This window comes from Amblyomma maculatum, chromosome 1, assembly GCF_055883805.1.
Source record: "Amblyomma maculatum isolate TAMU_Amacu chromosome 1, ASM5588380v1, whole genome shotgun sequence".
In the NCBI taxonomy this organism is placed as follows: domain Eukaryota; kingdom Metazoa; phylum Arthropoda; class Arachnida; order Ixodida; family Ixodidae; genus Amblyomma; species Amblyomma maculatum.
The window spans coordinates 480,671,200-480,678,008 of record NC_139344.1 but is presented as its reverse complement, the minus strand read 5'-3'; positions in this window follow the sequence as shown (position 1 = coordinate 480,678,008).

Genomic DNA, 6,809 nt, shown 5'->3' with positions numbered 1-6,809 from the left:
ATGATTTCTGGTTCTATAATCTAGCAGGAAATAGATGCCATTCCAGCTGGAATTGCTTTTTCCCAGCCGGAAATCACAGTTTTCTAGTTGGATAATTTCGGTACACGGTTCCATAATCCAGCAGGAAATGAGTGTTTTTTTTCGTCTGGGATGAGCTTTAACATCCTAGAGCGGCTCAAGCTATGCGACATGCTGTAGTGGAGGGCTTCATAAATTTTTACCATTTGTGCACGATTCGCATAGCACATGGACACCTCCAAGCAGTCTCCACAGCCGTGAATCGATCCCATATTCTTCAATAGAGCAGTCGAGCACCCAATCACTGAGCCATCAGGTTGGAGCGCTATAATACTTATACTTACCATGTGGATAGTATATAGACATACGCATGATCAAATGAAAAAAAAAAAAAACTGAAGTTATCTATAGGTGGCAAAATGGAACTGCAGTTTCACTTCACTAGCTGTACTATGCATGTTCTGCAGCATACAGTTTTACTGATTCTGACAGAATGTATATGATAATATCGATAGTATTAATTGGTAACTCATGGATGCATTTAGAAACACTGAGCTTTGTTCACCACATGATGCAGCATATAACTACAGTAGAACCCCGCTGTAATAAACTCGGATATAGTAAAGTGAAACTGAAGTCCCAGTCCATCTTCCATAGACAGCTGTACTTTTTCCCCCCTTTATGTAAAGATAATTTTGGTAAAAATCGGTTATAGTAAAGTGGGCCTGGCCGCGGCGACGACTCCCAAGATATGACATCGCCGCCCGCGTACTACCTAAAATCACGAGGAAAAAAAAAATATATATATATATATATATATATATATATATATATATATATATATATATATATATTTCAAGACAAAAATAACACCGAGTGTCCTTTCAAGTGGCTTTACCACCAGACTTAGCAGTATTCAGAAGAAGCCTACTTTACAAAGGCCTTGGAGCCGTGAGGGAAAGCACGCAGCGCGTAGGGTAAAAAAGGAAAAAGCTGTCTACAAACATGGAAAGGAAGCGGCGCGGTCCGTTCAGAGAGTAAAGGAGAGTAAAAGTGTACCAAGAAATAGTTAAGGGGAAGAAACGGGCGAACATTCCCAGCACTGTGCAGCAGAAAGCATGAGGCAGCGGTGGCAAGAAGTGAAGGTGCAGCGTGTGTAGTTTTGCAGCACTTGACTGCCACTCTCATTTATCATTTATTGCCTTTTAAAAGACAGAAATAGCAAAATGTGACGCCATGTTCATGCAAGGCTCTGATTTTCACTTGAAATCAAACTTGGTTGTATTCGTAGCCACATCCTCATTTTTTATAGAGGTACTTCCACTAGATGTAAAAAATTTTGTAACTGAAAAAAATTGCATGAAGACATGATAAGGGAGGGATGGAAGCTATTTTAGAGTGTTTTTTTTTTCATTAAGCAACAAGGCATGTTCATTAAGTGCCCATTCAGCTACTAGACAGCATCTTCAGGACCATGTCATCACCAACAACTGATATAGCAAAGACCCTGATGCTATAGTGGCTCATACAGCAGTCAGCTCAACCGCCAGAATGTGTTAATGTGAAGATATGAAGCAATTTGAGAACAAATTTTGTGTTCCATATGACAAGAAATGAAGCTCATTAATGTAGTAGATTGAACATGTTTGTGTTGTATGAAGGGATGACAGCACACAAAAATGGATAGGGGCACATATAGCAACAAACGACAAGATGAGCACTCATTTGTCTGGTCATTCCTTTAAGAAAAGGAATCACGAATTGTGTCTTCATCATTTCTGAGCTGTTCATTCCTGTCTGACAAGGTTTAAACAATCTTTAAGGGAGGAGATAAGAAAGAAATATCTAACTAAGGACCAATATCCATTCTATCCGATTCTTCAAAAGCTCTAGTTATAGTTAAAAAAAACTGACAACTCTTCAAAAAACACTCTTACTATTAATGACAGTCAGTTCGGCTTTTGCAAACGACGGTCCACTGAATCTGCTCTGCTGCTGCAAAAAGAAATTATTTTTCAGGGTACTGAATGTAAGAATACAACACGTATGTTTTTAGACTTTAGTAAAGCACTTGATCTCCTCAATCATAAAACTTAATAAACTTGAAAGGTACAGCATCCGCGGCTCCCTTCTTATTCTGTTTCGATCGTATCTGAGTCAATGTAAAAAGGCTGTCTGTATTGATGGAATTCTGCCTAGTTTAAGAGCTATACAATGTGGAGCTTACCAGGGTAGCCTTCTGGGTCTGTTTCTTTTTAATGCTTAATGATATAGTTATATAACCTTGCTTTCGACGTTATATATGTTTTGTATGCTGATGATAAAAGCTTTTTCTTACTGATTCGTCCATATATAAGTAACCTATTAAAAAGAGGAAACATTGTTCTTCAGTCACGGTTAAGATCAAATGGACTTGTTAAAATTGTCAATAGTAAGACATCTCTTTTGAAGACATAGCGCAAAAAAGAGACGGGGACAACACAGATGTAGACAGGACAGGCGCTAACTGACAACTTTATTTTCGAGGAAAACCGCAGCACAATTTATGTCAAAACTCGCGTGACAATCAAGGGGCCTTATACTATGACCAAATACAGTTTGACAAAGGGCGGCCGACAATCTTGACCCGGAGAAACCAAAAAAGAAACAAGGGGGCCGGATAGCATTATCAACAGATTATATAAAACTCATTGTGAATATAATACAACAGATGTTTTTAGTTGTGACTCTGCTTTTGCTTCGCACGTTTTATCTGTTTTTAGTTCTGACTCTGCTTTTGCCTCGCACGTTTTTTTGGTATTGACCTATGACTGTTTTTACTTCCCTTGTTTTGAGCCCTTTTAGGCTCGCTCGTTGCTGTGGTTGGGTGGCACCGTCCCTTGGCCGTGATGTTGTTCGCACCCCATCTGTTGTATTATATTCACAATGAGTTTTATATAATCTGTTGATAATGCTATCCGGCCCCCTTGTTTCTTTTTTGGTTTCTCCGGGTCAAGATTGTCGGCCGCCCTTTGTCAAACTGTATTTGGTCGTAGTATAAGGCCCCTTGATTGTCACGTGAGTTTTGACATAAATTGTGCTGCGGTTTTCCTCGAAAATAAAGTTGTCAGTTAGCGCCTGTCCTGTCTACATCTGTGTTGTCCCCGTCTCTTTTTTGCGCTATGTCTTCAAGAAACTGCTACCAACTAGCCCAAACCAAACATCTGTTGCATCTCTTTTGACTTTTAAACTTTAAAGTAACTTTATCAATGTCCATTTTACTTACCTTAAAAATTAATAACAGAATAGAAAATATCTACAGCTTTAAATCATTGGGTATCATTTTTGAGGCACATATGAAAGGGACAGAACAGATTACATATATTGCAAAGAGAGTGTCACAGTCTGTTGGCGTCCTTTGCAGATGTCTCAGAATTTTCTCCAAATCTAAAGTTGATAATCTACAACACAATATTCGAATCTTATCTTAACTATTGCCATTTGGTCTGGGCCACCACATCAAGCACTAACATTAATAAGTTACTAATGCTTCAAAAGAAAGTAATTAGATTAATTGTCGGGGACAGTTATACAGCTCATAACAGCAGATTTGTCTTCTTAAATATAAGTTTATTTGCATTAATGTCCTCTCTAAATACCAACTAGTATATTATCTGAGGTTCTCTTCTCCCACAGCAGCTGCTTTTCTTGTGTCCCTCGCTAAATTAAAACCAAAAGAGAAATATATCTTCACCCGATGCACTGATAAATTGGTTCTGCCACCCTTAAGAATAAATTATGCAAGACACTGCAGGCACTAAAGTAGTTCTCATTGCCTCATTTAATTGGTAAATAAATATACTTCCAGGGTAAATGATTTCTTTTCCCCATCTCTGAGGGCACTGAAGTTGCATTTTGTCGTGAGTATGGTTGATGTACACCAACATTATTATTCCATTATATATATATATATATATATATACATATTGCCGTGTAATTCGATAGCTTTGTTTGCAAGCTCCCTTGTATGCCATTTTATTGTTTATGTTGCTTTTGCCCTGGGTCACTCACTTTCAAGCTACAGAGTGGTGGCTTTTTTGTCTGCGGTCGCTGAGTCACAACCATTCTCCGAGCAGAATTTAAGGTACGTGAGGCGTCGAGGGTCCGTCGAAGGGACAGATGGTGCAAGGTGGTTGAAATTCAAAACTAGTTGAAAGCGCTCAGCAGCACTCACTGTTGCGTCAGCTATAGGCACAGTGGTGCCTTACACTTGCCGTCACGGGCGAAAAGGGGGGGAGGGGAAGGAGAGACAGGTGGAAATGTTTATGGCGTGAACATTACCAACTGCAAGCTGCTATGGTCAAGTTCATTCATTCATTCATTCATTCATTCATTCATTCATTCATTCATTCATTCATTTTATGGATAAGGAGACATGAAGCAGTAATCTACTGCTTTTGAGTACTGCAATTCCTTTATTTATATTTGCAGTCTTCTGAAAGTGAAGCTTCCAGTACAGCACTTGGAAAATATTATTTAAAATATAAGACTGTTGGGACTGTGGTTGCTTCAAGTACCAGTGAAGAGAAACAAGCCATATATATATCTCCTGTTTGCTAACTTCACCTTGAAAATAAACTGACATCTGATGTACAGACCAAATGGCTAGCCAATTGAACTGAATTGAGCATAGAACTTGCTACAGCAAACAGCTCATGGTTACATTTAATGAAAACTCAAGTCCCAGTTCGTCTTCTGCAGACAACTGTAATTTTTTCACTTTTATAGTAAATACATATTTGACAAAAATTTGAAGTGCATCTGGCCGCGCCGACGTACTTCCCATGAATTAAAATATACCTATAGAAACGCAAAAGCAAAAAGCAAAGTTTTTTAAACTCTTTACCACTAGGCTCAGCAGCTCTGATAAGCAGATATAGTAAAGAAATTTGCTGGTCCGAGTGACTTTACTATAAGGAGTTCTAGTACTAGTACTTATTCAACCTGAATCAATGCTTTCAGGGCCTGCATTATACGAGCTCAGTCAAAAAAGACCAATTGGATATTTTCAACTGTAACCATTTAATTTTCCAACTGGAACCAATGGTGTTTTTTGACACTTAACCCATTGCAGCTAATGGGTGAGACCAATTGCACTCAGTGGGTCCAAAGGGATGTGCCAATGTTATGTATAAACAATGGGTCACACTCATTGCACACAATGGGTCCAACGGAACATACGGAATGGGACAAAAGGTTGACTGACTTACAATTTGCATGGAAACATGCTTGATGGATATCAAGGAGTACAGGCAAGCATACGTCTCGCATAAGAAATGCAATACTGTACACAGATGCATTATATAACACAAGATTCCATACACCCAGCAAACATACTTCTTCCTACTCTCATGCTGGGGCCAGTCTTGCCATTCGAGTGAAGTTATTTCATTTAATTTTGTAGGCGCAGCGATAGTAAGAGGAAGAATTGTGTTTTACAGGTTAAGCTACTGATAGTCATATATCCAAACCAACTCGTCCAGTTTTCTGTCTTCCAGAAGTTGACTGCTGATTGTTGTTATTTTGAATATTGTGTTTGTTTTCTTTGTGAAATATGGAAATGTTCCCATGGATACACCCAGTGCAGTTGGCCAGACCAATTGGACTCAGATGGTAATTGTCTCACTGTGTGCATATGGGTTTGATAAAGTAGGCTAACCAGTTGGTAAAGATTCATTTAACCGAGTAATCATTTGGAACATATATGATCTGATTAATACTATAGTTATGCACAGATGGCACTCTATAGACTACTTTGCACAAGTAGTTGCAGGATCCAAGTGACCTATCAAATTGAAACCTACTGGAATGAGATTTTCAAATGGCATCAAGTGTTCCAAGTAGACTTTCCAGTGGGTTCCTATCAATTCCAACTGGAACCCATTGAGCCCAATTGGGCTGCCTACTTGAAAGGAAAATTCCAATTGGAAAAAAATTGAGTGCATCAGTACGATTGACATTCCAGGGGGTTCCAATGTTTTTTTTTTTTTGTTTTTATTTTTACTGGGGCCACTTTAACTCCCTCTTTGCCATCGCACAGATGAATCGTAAGTGTATCATACTTTCTTGTGGTACACTAGCTTCGACGTTGACATTTGTTAGCACTACATGTTTACAGAATTTTCAACCTCTAGTTGCTTATTTCATCTGGAAGTTTTCTAAATGACATGAAATAAGGAAAAGTTTTGGTCATATATAAAAGATGGAAGAATATTTTCCAAGGGCCTTGAAAAGGTTATTCTAAGCCACCTCGACATAGTCAAGCACAATATTTTATCAAAATCTTGGCATGGCTTTCGAAAGGGCAGGTCAATCCGCCCTTCTGTGGTTACAACATTAAGGCTGACATATTCACTTTTGGCATTTTTGTTTTATTTATTATGCCATGTGACTCTTAATAAATTAGATTGTTATAGTGTCCATGCTCTTTTGCAATCATATCTAACCGGCTGAACTCGGTACATTCACATCAATGGCTATCATTCTAATTTGCTATGCCAGGTGAAAACCTTGTCTAACTGGTTTAAGGAACAAATTTCCAGTTAATAGCAGTTGAATTACAGTTGGGGATTCATTGTTATCCAACTGGGATGAACTAGAAATTTGTTCCTTAAGCCAGTTAGAGGGATTTGCACCTATGTTCCACAAGTCAGCATTCTTGGGCTGTTCTTAAATCTAATTTATATATAAATGATCTCATGCATCAACTTAAGTTTGTTTTTTAGCTCAACTAATAAACTTGATATGTTTGA